Here is a 20,695-nt window from a genome sequence, read left to right on the forward strand (position 1 = left end):
AGAGTTTTCTATAATGGAATCATATGCTATGTACTCTTTTTTTTTTGGCTTCTTTCATTCAGCATAATTTTAAGATTTACCCATGTTCTGGGGGTGTATATATTGTCCATTCCCTCCCCCCCATTCCCAGTAGTATTTCATTGTATGCCTATACCACAATTTGTTTTTCCATTTATCTGTTTTTGGACATTTGGGTTGTTTCCAGGGTTGGGCTAGGATCTACCTGATGGTGAGCTTATTTGGTTACTGTGTTTGTTTCCAGTTTCAGAAAGCAGAGTTTAAGCAGACATACTCAGCAACCAGCAGAATTTCCACAGTGGTTTCCTGACCCATGGGCTTAAAGCTATTCTAGTAGGAAAGACCAAGTGGAAGCCACTAGAACTTTCTCAATCTTAGAAAATAGTAAACCAAAAGCAATACCACAGTCCGGGGGGAATTGCAGAGAGTACTGCCACGCTTAATGTCTTGAAAGATGCAGCATTGTGATTCTCACCAGACGTCCATTTACCTTACCTTATTTGGCCTGTGTAGTGAACAAATGGATGTTGAAGAATTACAGTAGATTTGTCATAAATCTAATTAGACAGTGGCTCTAGTTGCAGCTGCTCTTCCAGAGATGCTGTCATTGGTGGAGTAAATCAGCATAATCTCTGGCACCTCATATGTAGCTATTGATCTAGCTAATGCTTTTACTTTATACCTATTAGTTAAAGACCATCAAAAGCAGTTTTCATTCAGTTGGCAAACTAGCAATACATTCCATAGTTCCGCCCCAGGACTCTCTAGCTTCACATCATAATCTAGTCCACAAGGATTTTTGATTGCTCCTGCATTTCAAAGGCATCATGCTGATATCCTATCTTTCATAATATCCTGCTGATTCTACCTGGTGAGTGGGAAATACCAAACACAGTTGACTTCTGAGCAATGTGGGGGTTAGGGGCATCTATGCCCTGTATAGTGAAAAACCTGCATATAATTTTTGACTTCCCAAAAGCTTAACTATGAATAACAGAAGACTTGAAGTTGACCAGAAGACTTACCAACAACATAAAGTCAATTAACTGTATGTTATATGTATTATATGCTACTCTTACAATAAAGTAAGCTAGAAAAAAAGAAAGTGCTATTAAGATAATCATAAGGAAGAGAAAATACACTTAAAGTACTATATTGTAGTTATAAAAAAATCTGCATATAAGAGGACCCATGCATTTCAAACCTGTGTTGTTCAAGGATCACCTATACTAGAGTCACCTTGGGAAGACACTTGAAAGCTATAGGGAGGCAAATAAATCCCAAAATTAAAATTTGCAGGAGATTGCCATTCAGTAAAATTTTTAGGGGTCCAGTAGGTCAGGGCACCTAGAGATGTCAACTCTAGGGTAAAGAAAAGTTGTTGAATCTTAGCATTTTCTTGTTAAGAGACATAATGCCTACTGGGCCTTTTTGGATTTTGGAGACAACGTACATCTCATTTGAGCATGTATGTTACTCTCACCCAATTACTTTATAACTCAAAAGACTGCAGTTTTGAGTAGGAGTGAGGAGATTCTAAATCAGGTCAAGCTGCTATGCAAGCTACTTTTACCCATGGACCACAATGATTCAACATTTGATGGTGCTTGAAATGTCCATTGGAGGTAAGGGAAGTATAGGTAACCTTTGACAGAACTTAAAAGGGAATCACAGCATAGTCCTTTAGAGAAAAAACAAAAACATGTCATTCTTTGTTTTTGAGAAGCAGCTTAAGTTTTGCTTCTGGACCACAATAGAGACTGATCTCTTAATCCTGGGCGATCAAGCTACCAAGCTACCTAAGTCGTCCATCATGAACTGGGTGTTGTCTGACCCAGCAAGCCCTAAGTTTAGGCATGTATAGAAGCACTGTGTCATCAAATAAAGAGGTATGTCTAAGATCTTAGACTATTCTGTATTTAGGGTTGCAATAAAATACATGATAACAGTTAAATTTGAATGTCAGATAAACAATAAATAATTGGGGGTATATGGATTCCCCATGGAATATTTTGAACATATTTATACTAAAAAATTATTCAAGCCAAAAAATTAAAGTTGAGACAAAGGACGCTTTATAATATAAGAAATGTCACATTCTGCAATGACAATATAGCAATTATAAATATCTATGAGCCAAACTACACAGCACTCGCCTATATAAAATACAAACTTCAGGAAATGCAAGGAGAAAGAGATCAAACACACTAATAATAGGAAAATTTATCACACTACTCTATTCAAGATAGGTCAAGTATACACACACAAGTGTAAGAATGTAAAAGACCCCCCAAAATATAATAAAGAGATGTGTGTGTGTATACACACACACATATATCTATACGTACTATTTAAGCACACACACATTCTTCACAAAAATTAAATTGTATACCAGGAGCTAAAGAAGCTATCTCAGTAGCTTCAATAAACTAGACATATGCATGCAACACTCTTGGATCCCAATTTAATAAAATCAGAAATTAGAAATGAAACAACTTTTTGAAAACGCCTTCCACATGGAAATAAAGAGATCTCTATTTTTTTTATTTTTACTTTTATTTCTTTTTTTATATATATATATGAAATTTATTGACAAATTGGTTTCCATACAACACCCAGTGCTCATCCCAAAAGGTGCCCTCCTCAATACCCATCACCCACCCTCCCCTCCCTCCCACCCCCCATCAACCCTCAGTTTGTTCTCAGTTTTTAAGAGTCTCTTATGCTTTGGCTCTCTCCCACTCTAACCTCTTTTTTTTTTTTCCTTCCCCTCCCCCATGGGTTCCTGTTAAGTTTCTCAGGATCCACATAAGAGTGAAACCATGTGGTATCTGTCTTTCTCTGTATAGTAGCACTCTCAACAATAGCCAAATTATGGAAAGAGCCTAAATGTCCATCAACTGATGAATGGATAAAGAAATTGTGGTATATATTTCTTTTTTTTTAAGAGAGAGAGTGTCTGTGTGTGCACGCACACACAAGTGGGGGATGGGCAGAGAGAAGGAGAGACAGAATCCCAAGCAGGCTCCGTGCCATCAGGGCAGAGCCCGATGTGGGGCTCGAACTCACAAACTGCAAGATCATGACCTGAGCCAAGATCAAGAGTCAGATGCTAACCCAACTGTGCCACCCAGGTGCCCCTGAAAGGATCTCTATTTTTTTTAATTTTCTTTTTTCTTTTTAAAAATTTGCATCCAAATTAGTTAGCATATAGTGAAACAATGATTTCAGGAGTAGATTCCTTAATGCCCCTTACCCATTTAGCCCATCCCCCTCCCACAACCCCTCCAGCAACCCTCAGTTTTGTTCTCCATATTTATGAGTTTTTATATTATTTTTGTTTCCCTTCCCTTATGTTCATCTGTTTTGTTTCTTAAAGTCCTCATATGAGTGAAGTCATATGATTTTTGTCTTTCTCTGACTAATTTCACTTAGCATAATACCCTCCAGTTCCATCCACGTAGTTGCAAATGGCAAGATTTCATTCTTTTTGATTGCAGAGTAATACTCCATTGTATACATATATCACATTTTCTTTATCCATTCATCCATCGATGGACATTTGGGCTCTTTCCATATTTTGGCTATTGTTGATAGTGCTGCTATAAACATGGTGGTGAATGTGTCCCTTCGAATCAGCACACCTGGATCCCTAGTGGATAAATGCCTAGTAGTGCAATTGCTGGGTTGTAGGGCAGTTCTATTTTTAGTTTTTTGAGGAACCTCCATACTGTTTTCCAGAGTGGCTGCACCAGCTTGCATTGCCACCAACAATGCAAAAGAGATCCTCTTTCTCCGCATCCTCGCCAACATCTGTTGCTGCCTGAGTTGTTAATGTTAGCCATTCTGACAGGTGTCAGGTGGTATTTCATTGGGGTTTTGATTTGTATTTCCCTGATGATGAGTGATGTTGAGCATTTTTTCATGTGTCAGTGGCCATCTGGATGTCTTCTTTGGAGAAATGTCTATTCATGTCTTTTTCCCATTTCTTCACTGGTTTATTTGCTTTTTGGGTGTTAAGTCTGATAAGTTCTTTATAGATTTTGGATACTAACCCTTTATCTGATATGTCATTTGCAAATATCTTTTCCCATTCCATCAGTTGCCTTTTAGTTTTGCTGATTGTTTCCTTTGCTGTGCAGAAGCTTTTTATTTTGATGAGGTCCCAGTAGTTCATTTTTGCTTTTGTTTCCCTTGTCTCCGGAGATGTGTTGAGTAAGAAATTACTGCGGGCAAGATCAAAGAGATTTTTACCTGCTTTCTCCTCGAGGATTTTGATGGCTTCCTGTCTTACATTGAGGTCTTTCATCCACTTTGAGTTTATTGTTGTGTATGGTGTAAGAAAGTGGTCCAGGTTCATTCTTCTGCATGTCACTGTCCAGTCTTCCCAGCACCACTTGCTGAAGAGACTGTCTTTATTCCATTTGATATTCTTTCCTGCTTTGTCAAAGATTAGTTGCCCATATGTTTGTGGGTCCATTTCTGGGTTCTCTATTCTATTTCATTGATCTGAGTGTCTGTTCTTGTGCCAGTACCATACTGTCTTGATGATAACAGCTTTGTAGTATAGCTGGAAGTCTGGGATTGTGATGCCTCCTGCTTTGGCTTTCTTTTTCACGATTTCTTTGGCTATTCGGGGTCTTTTCTGGTTCCACACAAATTTTAGGATTATTTGTTCTAGCTCTGTGAAGAATGCTGGTGTTACTTTGATAGGGATTACATTGAATATGTAGATTGCTTTGGGTTGTTGACATTTTAACAATATTTGTTCTTCCTATCCAGAAGCATGGAATCTTTTTCCATTTTTTGCATCTTCTTCAATTTCTTTCATAAGCTTTCTATAGTTTCCAGTGTATAGGTTTTTCACCTCTTTGGTTAGATTTATTCCTAGGTATTTTATGGGTTTTGGTGCAACTATAAATGGAATTGATTCCTTGATTCCTCCTTCTGTCGCTTCATTGTTGGTGTATAGAAATGCAACCGATTTCTGTGCATTGATTTCATATCCTGCAACTTTGCTGAATTCATGACTCAGTTCTAGCAGTTTTTTGGTGGAATCTTTTGGGTTTTCCATATAGAGTATCATGTCATCTGTGAAGAGTGAAAGTTTGACCTCCTCTTGGCCAATTTGGATGCCTTTTATTTCTTTGTGTGGTCTGATTGCAGAGGCTAAGACTTCCAATACTATGTTGAATAACAGTGGCGAGAGTGGACACCCCTGTCTTTTTCCTGACCTTAGGGGGAAAGCTCTCAGTTTTTCCCCATTGAAGATGATATTAACGTTGGGTTGCTCGTATATGGCTTTTATCATCTAGAGGTATGATCCTTCTATCCCTACTTTCTTGAGGGTTTTTATCAGGAAAGGAGTCTGTATTTTGTCAAATGCTTTCTCTGCATCTATTGAGAGGATCATATGGTTCTTGTCCTTTCTTTTATTGATGTGATGAATCACGTTAATTGTTTTGCGGATATTTAACCAGCCCTGCATCCCAGGTATAAATCCCACTTGGTCGTGGTGAATAATTTTTTTAATGTATTGTTGGATCCACTTGGCTAATATCTTGTTCAGGATCTGCATCCATGTTCATCAGGGAAATTTCTCTATAGTTCTCCTTTTTAGTAGGGTCTCTGTCTGGTTTTGGAATCAGAGTAATGCTGGCTTCATAGAAAGAGTTTGGAAGTTTTCCTTCCATTTCTATTTTTTGGAACAGTTTCAAGAGAATAGGTGTTAACTCTTCCTTAAATGTTTGGTAGAATTGCCCTGGAAAGCCATCTGGCCCTGGACTCTTGTTTTTTGGCAGATTTTTGATTACTAACTCGATTTCCTTACTGGTTATGGGTCTGTTCAAATTTTCTACTTCTTCCTGTTTCAGTTTTGGTAGTGTATATGTTTCTAGGAATTTGTCCATTTCTTCCAGATTGCCCATTTTGTTGGCATATAATTACTCATAATATTCTCTTATTATTGTTTTTATTTCTGTTGTATTGGTTGTGATTTCTCCTCTTTCATTCTTGATTTTACTTATTTGGGTCCTTTCCTTTTTCTTCTTGATCAAACTGGCTACTGGTTTATCAATTTTGTTAATTCTTCCAAATAACCAGCTTCTGGTTTCGTTGATCTGTTCTACTGTTTTTTTGGTTTCAATAGCATTAATTTCTGCTCTAATCTTTATTATTTCCTGTCTTCTGCTGGTTTTGGGTTTTATTTGCTGTTCTTTTTCCAGCTCTTTAAGGCATAAGGTTAGGTTGTGTATCTGAGATCTTTCTTCCTTCTTTAGGAAGGCCTGGATTGCTATATACTTTCCTCTTATGACCGTCTTTGCTGCGTCCCAGAGGTTTTGGGTTGTGATGCTATTATTTTCATTGACTTCCATATACTTTTTAATTTCTTCTTTAACTGCTTGGTTAGCCCATTCATTCTTTAGTAGGTTGTTCTTCAGTCTCCATGTATTTGTTACCTTTCCAAATTTTTTCTTGTGGTTGATTTTGAGTTTCATAGCATTGTGATCTGAAAATATGCACAGTATGATCTCGATCTTTTTGTACTTACTCTAGTACTGATTTGTGTCCCAGTATATGGTCTATTCTGGAGAATGTTCCATGTGCACTAGAGAAGAATGTACATTCTGCTGCTTTAGGATGAAACGTTCTGAATATATCTGTTAAGTCCATCTGGTCCAGTGTGTCATTCAAAGCCATTGTTTCCTTGTTGATTTTTTGATTAGATGATATGTCCATTGCTGTGAGTGGGGTGTTGAAATTTCCTACTATTATGGTATTTCTATCAATGAGTTTCTTTATGTTTGTGATTAATTGATTTATATATTTGGGTTCCTCCACATTTGGTACATAAATGTTTACAATTGTTAGGTCTTCTTGGTCTATAGACCCCTTGATTATGGTATAATGCCCTTCTGCATCTCTCGATACAGTCTTTATTTTAAAGTCTAGATTGTCTGATATAAGTATGGGTACTCCAGCTTTCTTTTGTTGACCATTAGCGTGATAGATGGTTCTCCATCCCCTTATTTTCAATCTGTAGGTGTCTTTAGGTCTAAAGTGTGTCTCTTGTAAACAGCATATAGATGGATCTTGTTTTCTTATCCATTCTGTTACCCTATGTCTTTTGATTGGAGATTGAGTCCATTGATGTTTAGAGTGAGTACTGAAAGATATGAATTTATTGCCATTATGATGCTTGTAGAGTTAGAGTTTCTGGTGGTGTTCTCTGGTCTTTTCTAATCTTTTGTTGCTTTTGGTATATATATATATATACCTATATATATATATTTTTTTTTTCATCTTTTCTCCCCTCAGAAAGTCCCCCTTAAAATTTCTTGCAGGGCTGGTTTAGTGGTCACAAACTCCTTTAATTTTTGTGTCTGGGAAACTTTTATGTCTCCTTTTATTTTGGATAACAGCCTTGCTGGATAAAGAATTCTTGGCTGCATATTTTTCTGATTCAGCACGCTCCTTTCTGGCCTGCCAAGTTTCTGTGGATAGGTCTACTGTAAACATGATCTGTCTTCCCTTGTATGTTAGGGACTTTGAAAGGATCTCTATCAAACAAGTCTTTAGTAAAAGAAGAACAAAAGAAATCACAGAATTTCTTTAAAATAATGATAATGAAAGTACTCCCACATAAAAATCTAGGGGATACATTGAAAGCTGTGATCAGAGGAAAATTCATAACCCTAGTACCTGTATTGATAAAAACAAAACAATGAAAAGGAATAAATTAGATTCTCAATTCAAGGCCTAGAAAAATAACAACAAAACTAAAAGAAAGAACATTAGAAGAATGGAGAAAAAAGAAGAAATTCATGAGATAGAGAACAGAAAACATTTTTTTCAGATTAGTACACCAAAATTCTGACTCTGAAAAATAGACAAAATGGACGAAACAATGACTTCTGCAATGACTTGTGCTCTGTGTTGTAGAGCACAGAAAATAAAGAAAAGTATTTAAACTGTTTTTTATGAAACAAGTATAACGTCAATACCTAAACCTGATAAAGCTAGCATTGAAAAAGAAAATTCATCAACATCACTTATGAATATCGATGCCAAAGTCTTAAATACAATGTCAGTGAAAATGAACAGGGTTTCATCCTATATGAAGAAAAGCGTATGTCATGATCAAGTAGGGTTTATACCAGGAATACAACAATGATCTGATATTGGAAAATATGTTAATATAATTCATCATATTAGCCTAAAAAGAAAGACCATAAAATCACTCCATAGATGCTGGAAAGGCTTTTGACAGAATGCAGCACCCATTCCTAATAAAACCTCTCAAAAAAGCAGAAATAAGTGTATAATTTTTAATGAATATATATACTTCAATCATAAAACCACAGTTTTACTTAAGCTCTTACTTAATGGGGATACTCAGAGGTGTTTGCCCCAAAGTCACACACTAGGTAAGGATGCCCACTCACTCCACTATCATTGAATATTGCTATGGAGGTACGAGTAAATGGGATCTGGCTGAGAAAACAATAGAAGAATAAGGGAGAAATAAAATAAATTATCTCTATTTCAAGATGACATAGGAGTATACCTTGAAAATTCAACATAATCCATGTAAAACCAACAAAAAATTTTTAAAAACTCATCAAGATAAAGAGATGTAAAACTAATGTGTAAAAATCAATAGTATTCACATGCATAGGTAATAACCAGTGAGAAGGTACAATGAATAGAAGAATTCTATTTACAGTAAGAGCAATAAAGATAAATATTAGAAATAAGGCACCAAGGAGTACAGGCACATCTCAGATGTTGCGGGTTTAGTTCCAGACCACTCCAGCGTACAGAATTTTCCAACAAAGCAAGTCAAATTAATTTTTTGGCTTCCCAGACCATATAATACTTATGTTTACACTATACTGTAGTCTATTAAGTGTGCAATAGCATTATGTCTAATAAAAAACAATGTACACATCTTAATTTAAAAATACTTTATTACTGGGGCGCCTGAGGGGTTCAGTCAGTTGAGTGTCTGACTCCTGATTTCTGCTCAGATCATGATCCCAGGGTCGTGGGATCATGTCCTGCATTGGGCTCCGTGCAGAGCCTGCTTGAGATTCTCTCTCCCTCTCTCTCTGCCCCTCCCCCCACTTGTTCTCTCTCTCTCTCTCTCTCCAGATAGATAGATAGATAGATATAGATATAGATATAGATGATATAGATATAGATATAGATATAGATATAGATATAGATATAGATATGGATATGGATATGGATATAGATATAGATACTTCATTGGTAAAAAATGCTAACCATCATCTGAACTTTCAATGAGTCATAATCTTTTTGCTGGTGGTGGGTCTTGCCTTAATATTGATGGCTGATGGCTGATTAGGGTGGTGGTTGCTGAAGGTTGGGGTGGCCATGACAGTTTCTTAAAATAAGACAATAATGAAGTTTGTTGCTTCAATTAACACTTCTTGTCACTTGAACACTTTTAGAGACCACTATAAAATTACTATTTGGCATAATTTCAATATTGTTGTGTCTCAGGGAACAGGGAGGCCCAAGGAGAGGGAGAGCCAGCTGGTGGAATAGTCAGAATACACACAACATTTATCAATCAAGTTTGTCGTCTTATATGGCTGCAGTTCGTTGTGCCCTGAGACGATTACAATAGTAACATTGAAGATCACTGATCACAGATCAGCATAACAAATATTATAATAATGAAAAAATTCTGGAAATACTGCAAGGATTACCAAAATGAGGCACAGAGGCATGAAGTAAGAAATGCCATTGGTGGGGCACCTGTGTGGCTCAGTTGGTTAAGTGTCCGACTTTAGCTCAGGTCATGATCTCACGGTTCATGAGTTCTAGCCCCACGTCGGCTCTGTGCTGACAGCTCAGAGCCTGGAGCCTACTTCGGATTCTGTGTCTCCCTCTCTCTCTGCCCCTCCCCTGCTAGCACTCTCTCTCTCTCTCAAAAAAAAAAACATTAAAAAAAATTTAAAGAAATGCCATTGGAAAAATGGTGCTGATAGACTTGTTCGCCAGAGTTGCCATGAACCTTCAATTTGTAAAAAGTTTCATATTTGCAAAGCAAAATAAAGCAAATTGCAATAAACAAGGTATGCCTGTACTCAAAACTTATATGAAGAAAACCCTAAAACACTTCCGAAAGTCGTCAAAAGTAGATCTGAACTAATGGAAAAACATCTTTGTTCTTGGGTGGGCTATCTCAACATCCGTACAGGTCAGCCCATCCTATGTTTATTTATTAAATTTAATGTGATCCCAATAAAAAGTCCAGTGACCATTTTTAGGAAACTAGAAAAGCCGATCGAAACATTCACCTGAAAAAATAAACACAGAAGAATATCTAGGAAAACAATGAAGAGGCAGAGTTACAAGGAGAGACTAGCTGTACTAGATATTGAAAGTCTCTAATGCTCTATGCTCTATGCTCTAAAGTCTCTATGCTACAAAGTCTCTAAAATGAAGAATATAGAACTGGTGCAGGAATAGACAGATATATCTACAGAACAGAAAAGAAAGTCCAAAAGTAGACCAAACTTCATAGTAAAAAAACTAGTAGATGATCAAGGTGGTAACTCATGTAACTGGGAAAATGTGGGCTTTTAAAAAATGGGTTCAGGGCAAAAGGGGTATGAGCTTCCATTTATAAAAGAAATAAGTTGTGAGGATGTAATGTGCAATATGGTGACTACAGTTAATAATACTGTATTATATATGTGAAAGTTGCTAAGAGAGTAAATCTTGAAAGTTCGCATCACAAGAAAAAAATTCTGTAACTATGTGTGGTGATGGATGTTCACTAAAGTTATCATAGCGATCATTCCATAATACATACAAATATTGAAGCATTGTGTTGTACACCTGCAGCTAATAAAACGTAGGTCAATTCTACCTCAATAAAAAATAATTTAAAAAATAAATTTAATTTTTAAATGTTTATTTATTTATTTTTGAGAGAGAGAGAGAGCGAGAGCACACAAGTGGGGGAAGGGGAGAGAGAGGTGGGGAGACACAGAATCTGAAGCAGGCTCCAGGCTCTGAGCTGTCAGCATAGAGCCTGACGCGGGGCTGGAATCCACCAACCATGAGATCATGACCTGAGCCGAAGTCGGATGCTTAACCGACAGAGCCACCTAGGTGCCCCTAAAAAAATAAATTTTAGGGGCGCCTGGGTGGCGCAGTCGGTTAAGCGTCCGACTTCAGCCAGGTCACGATCTCGCGGTCCGTGAGTTCGAGCCCCGCGTCGGGCTCTGGGCTGATGGCTCAGAGCCTGGAGCCTGTTTCTGATTCTGTGTCTCCCTCTCTCTCTGCCCCTCCCCCGTTCATGCTCTGTCTCTCTCTGTCGCAAAAATAAATAAACGTTGAAAAAAAAATTAAAAAAAAAAAATAAATAAATAAAAAATAAATTTTAAAACCTCAAACTGGATCAGGGGCGGGGTTGGTTAAAAAAAGCCATCAAGGGCATTGTTAGATCAACTGGACAAAACTGTAAAAGGAATGGTATATTAGGTAAAATACGTAATATGATACTATGTTCATGTGAATTTATGTGGTTGATAATTATTTCAAAGCTATGTAAGAGAACATGTCCATTCTTAGTAAAAACAAGCTGGTCTTATTTAGAGGTAATATCACAATGTCACAATGTATGTAATGTCCAAATAGTTCATGAAAAAAAAAATTGTAGAAGGAAAGAGAACAAGTGATAAAGCAAAGGGGTAAAATGTTAGCAGCTTCTGAAACCATCCATCAGATCATATCCCTCCCCCTGGGTATAGCCTTCAGGAGCTTTTTATTGCAAACAGAGGAAAATCCAAATTTCTTATCGGGACCTGCCAAGCTGGCAAGACTGAGCTCCTGACGGCCTCTGCAACATTATCCCATGACCTGCATTCTACAATCCCCATGTGCTGGTTCATGGAGCCCTCACATTCTCAAATACATTTTTTCCCTGCTGCTGGGATTTTACACATCCTTGGTAGTATTTACACACTGCTAGATAGTATCTCCTTTTTCCCCTCATATCTGACTTCTTTTCATCCTGGAAGTTTTAGCTTATGTACCACCCCTGATCTCTATTTAAGGTAGCGCTACCCTCTTTTTTCTCTCAGCTTCTTCTGGGGCTATATTGTAATTATTTTATTTGTCAACTTGACCCCCTTTTTTTTAAATCTCCAGATGCACCTCCTCTCCAGGGTAGGGATATTGTCTGTCTTACACACCATTATTTCATATCATGCACCAGCACAAAGTGGGCGTCTAGATAAAGAAAATCATAGAGTAAAAATCGCCTGCAACAAAATTTGGAGACAGTTAAACATTTAGTGGGTACCAGATGTGGGAGGTGGGGACAGTGATGAATGGGTGGATCACAGGGGATTTTTAGGGCAGTGAAACTATTCTGTATGATGCTATAATAATGGATATGTAGCCTACATTTGTCCAAACCCTTGGAATGTACACCACCAAGAGTAACCCTAATGTAAACTATGGACTTTGGGTGATGATGATGTATTAGTGCAGGTTCGTAATTGCAACAAATGTACCACTCTTGTGAGAGACATTGATAGTGGGGGAGGCTGTGTATGTGGGGTCAAGGGGTGTATGAGAATTCTCTGAACTTTCTGTTCATCTTTGCTGTGCTCTAAAAAACTGCTCTAAAAAAAAAAAAAGCCTTAAAAAGAAAGAAAAAGCAACACCCTGAAAGACTTTGGCACACCACAAGATGGCACTATTTCCCTTCCAAGTTTCAACTTAGGGCACATTTACCTGAACTGCTGGTGCTGAAGAAATTTACTGGGGTTCTGTGATTGCCTGCCCCAGTTCTATAGGAGGCCCAGAGTGTTTAACAATATTGTCCCATCCCAGTCCCAGGTTTGTACTTTTAATGGATGTTGTAAAATGTAGACTTTATTGTTATTCAGGTATATTGAGGCCAACAGATCAAAATACCACTACCATTGAAAGGATAATTTGATACTCAAAGTTCCCAAGGGAACAGACATGCCACACCCGGCAAAGCCTGGGGGGGGGGGGGGGGGGGGGGGGGACAAGGGGGGAAGGGGGTGTAGGTCAGGAGGTGGAGGGAGCGGGAGGAAAATGTGGGAGAGCCTTTTTTGTGGTTTCTGCAGGAAATCATGGGCAAATCAGGGGAAGCAGGCCTAGGAGTGGCTAGTTTGAATATTTTCAGGGGGCTCTGGGACATAAGGGCTGTCCCTAATTGTCTGGCACCTGGCCAGGGGTGATTAGGGCAGATGGATGGATGGTGGCCTGGAATGTGAGCCTCTGATAAAGGAGGTGTTTGGGGAGGGGCTCTGGACTGGTTGGCTTGCATATGAAACCCACACTTGCAGGCTCATTCTATTCTCTCTCCAGGAATTGGCTAGCCCTAGAGGGGGCTCAGCAACATCCCAAGATGTCAAAACCTCAGAAACACATGGTTGATATAGAGGAGTACGGTGTCAGGAAGCTATGTTCTCAAAGTCACAAAGAGGTCAGAAGCAAAGCCAGGAAAGGTCTTTTCTTGTGGTTATGATGACCAGATCACTCCAAGGGAGTTTTGATTCCTGAAAAATAAATCTCCCACTCAGATTCTGTAGAAAAACACCTAATTACTTCTATAAACCAAACTGGCAAGAACATTATGATAACCACTGATCGTTTCATCAGTTTTCCTAACTTTGACCTTTAAATCATTCCTTTTTACCTGCACCTGATCTTAGAGAGACTTCTATTTTATTTCCTGTATCTTTTTTAAAATTATTTTTATTTTTATTTTTTTTTCAATATATGAAGTTTATTGTCAAATTGGTTTCCATACAACACCCAGTGCTCATCCCAAAAGGCGCCCTCCTCAATACCCATCACCCCCCCTCCCCTCCCTCCCATCCCCCCATCAACCCTCAGTTTGTTCTCAGTTTTTAAGAGTCTTAGAGAGACTTTTAAAGAGAAGAGTCATATGATACAAGTAGGAGAAGGGTCCCAAAGCCACAACTCACTCACATGTGCAGATGGAGAGAGAGAGCACAGGCAAGGGAAGAATGGGTCACCCACAGGCCCAGATCAGAACCCCAGGGGCACCCCAGGTTACTCCAGAGCCTGGGCAATTCCAGGCAGGTGGAAACATGAAGGCTGGCTGGGAACAATTCAATTCTATCTGTGCAATCTGCAGTGAGGCCTCCCCTGAGCCATCAATAATCCCCTCTTCTAATCTGGCTTCATTAAGTGGACACCAGGGTCAGATCAGAGGAGAGGGGTCATTTATGGGATTGAATCACTTAACCAGGTGATTACAATAGAAGCATTTGAATTTCTCCAAAGGAAGGGGACTATGCCACCAAGAAATAGCACTTAGGTAGTTGAATAAAACTGAAACACCCTTAAACAACTGGCTTCTGCTACTTTCCTCTTCCGTCTGCAGTTTTCTGCAAAGTCTAACCCCAAACTAGGCTGGCAGGGCGACATGAGTCGCACAGTTCCTGATACAGCTTCTGACATTATAATTAGACCATGTGATAGAGTCGTTAGGTTCATAACGTTGAAAGCAACCATTTGGGGGAATCCAAGGGGAAAATGGTCACCTGGGGCTGAGAGGAAGAATTTCAACAGAACAGGTATTAGCCAGACTGTGTTTCTTCTTCATCTTTTAAAGTTAACGGCTGCACAGGGCTAATCAGTGCAGTACAATCCTCTTAGGGCCACGCCAGTCAGCATGCGGGTTTAATCCCAGGCCTCCCCTCTCCCGCAGATCTGTAATAACTGAGGACAGCAGGATGAGTCTGCCTGCAGATGTCCATGTGGTGCAGTCCTTGCCCTCAGAGGCCACAGAGCAGTGAGGCCCAGGAGGGAGATCGTTCAGCAGCTCTGCAGGCATTGAGATGGGTGAGGCAGGGGCCAGGCCCTGGTTCTATTGCTGTGAGTCAACAACACAGGCAGAAAGGGAGCAGAGGACCAAGCAGCTCTTGGAAATGCCGCTGAGTTACAAGGAGAGGATACTGAAGGAATTCAACATCAGCCAGGTGCTCCCACGTCTGGTATATGATGGCGTGTTCTCCCTGAAGGAGTACAGAGAGATCCTCTCCTGGCATTGCCACCCACGGAGAGTGGAGTCCTTTTTTCTGAAGCTTTGCTCCAAAGGTCCAAAGGCTTTCTGTGCTTTCTGCTCTCATCTGGAGGAATTCTGTCCTTACCTGCTCACCTGCTTTTTCCTTTATTACCAAGGTAAGAACATGGCTTGCTCTGGAAAGTAGTGAGCTTAGTGTCTCAGCAAAATCTCTGGCACCCCATCCTCACTGTGTAATAGTGCGCCTCCACACAGCATTTGGTTAAAAAAAAGTCCAATGCTGGGGCACCTGGGTGGCTCAGTCGGTTGAGCTTTTGACGGGCCTCAGGTCATGATCTCACAATTCATGGGTTCATGCCTGTGTTGGACTCTGTGCTGACAGCTCGGAGCCTGGAATCTGCTTTGGATTCTGTGTCTCCCTCCCTCTGCCCCTCCCCCAATCATGGTCTCTCTCTCTCTCTCTCTCTCTCTCTCTCTCTCTACCTATCTATCTCTCTCTCTCAAAAAATGAATAAATATTTAAACAATTTTTTTAAAATCCAATGTTTCTCTATAAAGTCTCATGATGCAGAAGCAAACGTCTGTGATACCAAATAAAACCTGATGATCTCAGTCAACTAATAGAAAGATTTGCACCATTCTTGTTTTAATGCAGACTTTGAAGTGCAAAGCATAAAATACTAATAAGTTAAGGCAGCTGGACTGAACTTTCATTTCACAGGTGAAGGCACAGGAATGATCATGGTTCCTCCAAATATTGTCTTATGACCCAGCAATTCTAATCCTAGGTATAAACTTGAGAGAAATGAAAACATATACCCAAACAAAAAGCTGTGTATGAATGTTCATAACAGCATTCTTTAAACCAGCTAAAAAGTGGAAACAACCCAAATATCTATCAACCAATGAATGCATAAACAGAATGTGCTATATCCCTAAATAGAATATTACTCTGCCCTAAAAAGGAAGATCTGACCCATGCTGCAACATGGATGTACCTTGAAAACTTTAAGATGAAGAAACCAGTCACCAAAGTCCACCTAACTGTATGATTCCTTCTGTTGAAATGCCCAGAATAGATAAATCCATAGAGGTAGAAAGCGGATGAGTGGTTGTGGGGGGCTGGGTGTAGGGAGAATGCCCAGTGACTGCTAGTGGGTACAGGGCTTTTTCTAGGGGGTGGTGAAAATTCTCCAAAATCAGTTAGTGGTGATGGTTGAGCATGTCTGTGAATACACTAAAAACCACTGAATTGTATTATTTTAGAAGGATGAATTTCATGATCTGTGCATGAGATCTCAATAAAGCTGCATTTAAAAAAACCAGCACAGGGATCTTCTTAGCTGTTTCTCTTCTCCTGTAATTGCCTATCTCAACGTCCCTACCTCCTAACTTTGAAAGAGAAAGGAGTCTTTCCTGCTAAGAGAGGGTTTGGGTCGGGCCATATGAAAAGGAATGAAAAGGAGGGAAAGGTGAGCAGGACAGAGGAGGAGCGTTTGGGGGATGTGGGGGGGGGGGCAGCAGATGTTCTGGGGGCAGTGATAGGAACCGTGGAGGCAGAGGCAAAAGAAAGGGATCCCTGTTTGTGAAGCTGTGTCCTGTGTGCATGGGTGCTCACCCAAGTCTTTGAGAATTGCAGGGGAGGATTTGAGCTGTTTTGAGGCAGCGTTTTGTTATTGGCCTCTGTTTGCCCTGTAACACTTCCTTAAGACTGAACCTTCATGGTGCCAACGTGACAGGTGTTACATGGATTTTAAGATTTGTCTTAATAGAAAAATTTTCCTCGGTTATTAGGATAGTTGCTGTGAATTAGTCTTTTTTTCTTAATGTTTATTTACTTTTGACAGAGAGAGAGAGAGAGAGAGAGAGAGAGAGAGAGAGAGACAGAGCATGAGCAGGGGAGGAGCAGAGAGAGAGGGGGACACAGAATCAGAAACAGGCTCCAAGCTCTGAGCTGTCAGCACAGAGCCCCATGTGGGGCTCGATCTCATGAACCTCGAGATCATGACCTGAGCTCAAGTCAGATGTTTAACTGACTGAGCCACCCAGGCGCCCCGAATTAGTCTTTTTAAAAAAATGTTCATTTATTTTTGATATAGAGAGATAGAAAGCAAGTGGCGGAAGGGCAGAGAGAGAGTGAGACAGAGCACAAGTGGGGGAGGGGCAGAGAGAGAGGGAGACAGAGAATCCCAAGCAGGCTCTGTGCTGTCAGCATAGAGCCTGATGCGGGGCCCGAATCCACAAACCGTGAGATCATGACCTGAGCTGAAATCATGAGGCGGACACTTAACCAACTGAGCCACCCAGGTGCCCCAATTAGAGTCTTATTGTAACCTCTCCCCTACTAGAGGCCCCATAATGTTCAGTAAAATGGCCCGTCCACTGCAAAAGTCAACTTGGCAAAAATGAGTATTTATACATGGCTTCTTTTTTTTAATTTTTAATGTTTATTTATTTTTGAAACAGACAGAGACAGAGCATGAACGGGGGAGGGTCAGAGAGAGAGGGAGACACAGAATCTGGAACAGGCTCCAGGCTCTGAGCTGTCAGCACAGAGCCTGACATGGGGCTTGAACTCACAGACCGTGTGAGATCATGACCTGAGTCAAGGTCAGATGCTCAACCGACTGGGCCACCCAGGTGCCCCTTCTTTTTTTTGTTTTTAAATGCCTTATTTATTTATTTTTGAGAGAGAGGAAGAGCGAGAGGGAGCAAGCATGAGCTGGGGAGGGGCAGAGAGAGATGGAGAGAGTGAATCCCAAGCAGGCTCCATGCTGATAGCACAGAGCCTGACCCAGAGCTCCCATCTCATGAACTGTGAGATCATGACCTGAGCCGAAATCAAGAGTCAAATGGTTAACTGACTGAACCTCCCAGACACCCCATGGCTTCTCACTTATACACTATTTTAGGCTGCCATGTAAAACATTCTTATAGCTTGTAGTGTAATATGTTTATCAGAGAAGCATTTGTTGACTCCATGCATTTATTAATTCAATACAACTTTATGTAGAGTACCATGACAAAGAAGACCACTGCAGTACTTTTATCTCTGTATTGCCAAATTCTTTATTTCTATTACATATGTATAACACATTTTAAAAAAACACCTTGATAAATATTTTTTACCATGTAACTTAAAATTCTGGTAAGTCCAAAACAGACTGAATATCTGTGGTAGTAACCATTTCACTTTTTAGGTAAGGACAAATACAGAGTGAGGTTTGTTTGTTGGTTTGCTACTTAATTTTGCTTGTGAAGAGATAACGCTGGGGGGTGCCTGGGTGGCTCAGCCAGTTGAACGTCCAACTTCGGCTCAGGTCATGATCTCACCCTTCATGAATTCAAGCCCTGCATTGGGCTCGCTGCTGTCAGTGCAGAACACATTTTGGATCCTCTGTCCTCCTCTGTCTCTGCCCCTCCCCTGCTCTCTCTCTCAAAAAAATCAAAGAAAAAAGAAATAACCTTGGCTGAGAAGGGAGAGGGAGAGGGAAGGAGATCAGGTAGCATTTACCTACCTCTTTAATATTTTAATCCTTTAACAAATTTGACAAAGTGTATGTGTCAAAATGTTAACACCTCTTAAATCCAGAGTTAGAAACATGAGTATCTATTACATTATTTTTATACTTCTCTGCATATTTGAAAATGTCCATAGTAAAAATAAAATAGAAATGTTTAATTTGAAAAAGAGACCATCTGATTGTTGTGGTGGTTGCACAAATCTATACCAATGATAAAATGTTATAGAACTATACGGCAACCACACACGCACATACACAGACACACACACACATGCACACACAAAAAATGAATGTATGTAAAAACTAGTACAGTCTGAATTACATCTGCAGTTTAGTATTGTAACAAAATCATTTTCCTGGTTTTGATTATTGTAGTAGAGTCATGTAATATGTTATGTTTGAGGGGAAACTGAGGGAAGGTGTGTGGGAACTTCCTGTACTGCTTTTGCAACTTCTGTGTGAGCCTAAAACTACCTAAACATTAAGAATTGTAGGGGTGATGTTGATGATAGGATCCTGGGGAGATGGCAGCGTAGGAGGACGCTGGGCTCACCGCGCGTCCTGCTGATCACTTAGATTCCACCCACACCTGCCTAAATAACCCAGAAAACCACCAGAAGACTAGCAGAACGGAGTCTCCGGAGCCAAGCGCAGACGAGAGGCCCAGGGAAGAGGGTAGGAAGGGCGGCGAGGCGGTGCGCCCTCCACGGACTGGTGGGAGGGAGCCAGGGCGGAGGGGCGGCTCGCCGGCCAAGCAGAGCCCCGGAGTCTGGCTGGCAAAAGCGGAGGGGCCGGACGGACTGTGTTCCGACAGCAAGCGAGACTTAGCGTCTGGGAGGTCATAAGTTAACAGCTCTGCTCTGAGAGCGGGAAGGCTGGAGGACAACGGGAGGAAGAGTTGTGGAGCCCCGGATGACAGAGCTCAGCTTGGCGGGGAACAAAGGTGCTCGCCAGCGCCATCTCCCTCGCCCATCCCCCAGCCAAAATCCCAAAGGGAACCAGTTCCTGCCAGGGAACTTGCTTGCACCACGCAAACACCCAACCCTGTGCTTCTGCAGATCCATCCCTCAGGTGGGTCTGACTCCCTCCCGGTGCCACAGGGCCCCTCCCGAAGTGGATCTCTGAAGGAAAAGCGAGCTGAGCCTACCCATCCTGCCTCTATGCACCTTGCTGATCCACCCCAGCTAATACACCAGATCCCCGGCACCACAAGCCTGGCAGTGTGCAAGTAGCCCAGATGGGCCACACCACCCCACAGTGAATCCCACCCCTAGGACAGGGGAAGAGAAGGCACACACCAGTCTGACTGTGGCCCCAGTGGTGGGCTGGGGGCAGACATCAGGTCTGACTGCAGCCCCAACCACCAACGCAAGTTATTCAAGACAGCACAGGGGAAGCGCCCCGCAGTCCCGCACCACTCCAGGGACTATCCAAAATGAGGAAACGGAAGAATTCCCCTCAGAAAAACATCCAGGAAATAACAACAGCTAAAGAACTGATCAAAAATGATTTAAACAATATAACAGAAAGTGAATTTAGAATAATAAAATTAATTGCTGGGCTTGAAAACAGTATAAAGGACAGCAGAGAATCTATTGCTACACAGATTAAGGGACTAAGGAACAGCCAGGAGGAGCTAAAAAATGCTATCAATGAGCTGCAAAATAAAATGGAGACAACCACGTCTTGGATTGAAGAGGCAGAGGAGAGAATAGGTGAACTAGAAGATAAAATTATGGAAAAAGAAGAAGCTGAGAAAAAGAGAGATAAAAAAATCCAGGAGTATGAGGGGAAAATTAGAGAACTAAGTGATGCACTAAAGAGAAATAATCTATGCATAATTGGTATTCCAGAGGAGGAAGAGAGAGGGAAAGGTGCTGAAGGTGTACTTGAAGAAATTATAGCTGAGAACTTCCCTGATCTGGGGAAGGAAAAAGGCATTGAAATCCAAGAGGCACAGAGAACTCCCTTCAGACATAACTTGAATCGATCTTCTGCATGACATATCATAGTGAAACTGGCAAAATACTAGGATAAAGAGAAAATTCTGAAAGCAGCAAGGGATAAATGTGCCCTA

The sequence above is a fragment of the Lynx canadensis genome, chromosome B3 (genome assembly GCF_007474595.2).
Source record: "Lynx canadensis isolate LIC74 chromosome B3, mLynCan4.pri.v2, whole genome shotgun sequence".
Classification (NCBI taxonomy): Eukaryota; Metazoa; Chordata; class Mammalia; order Carnivora; family Felidae; genus Lynx; species Lynx canadensis.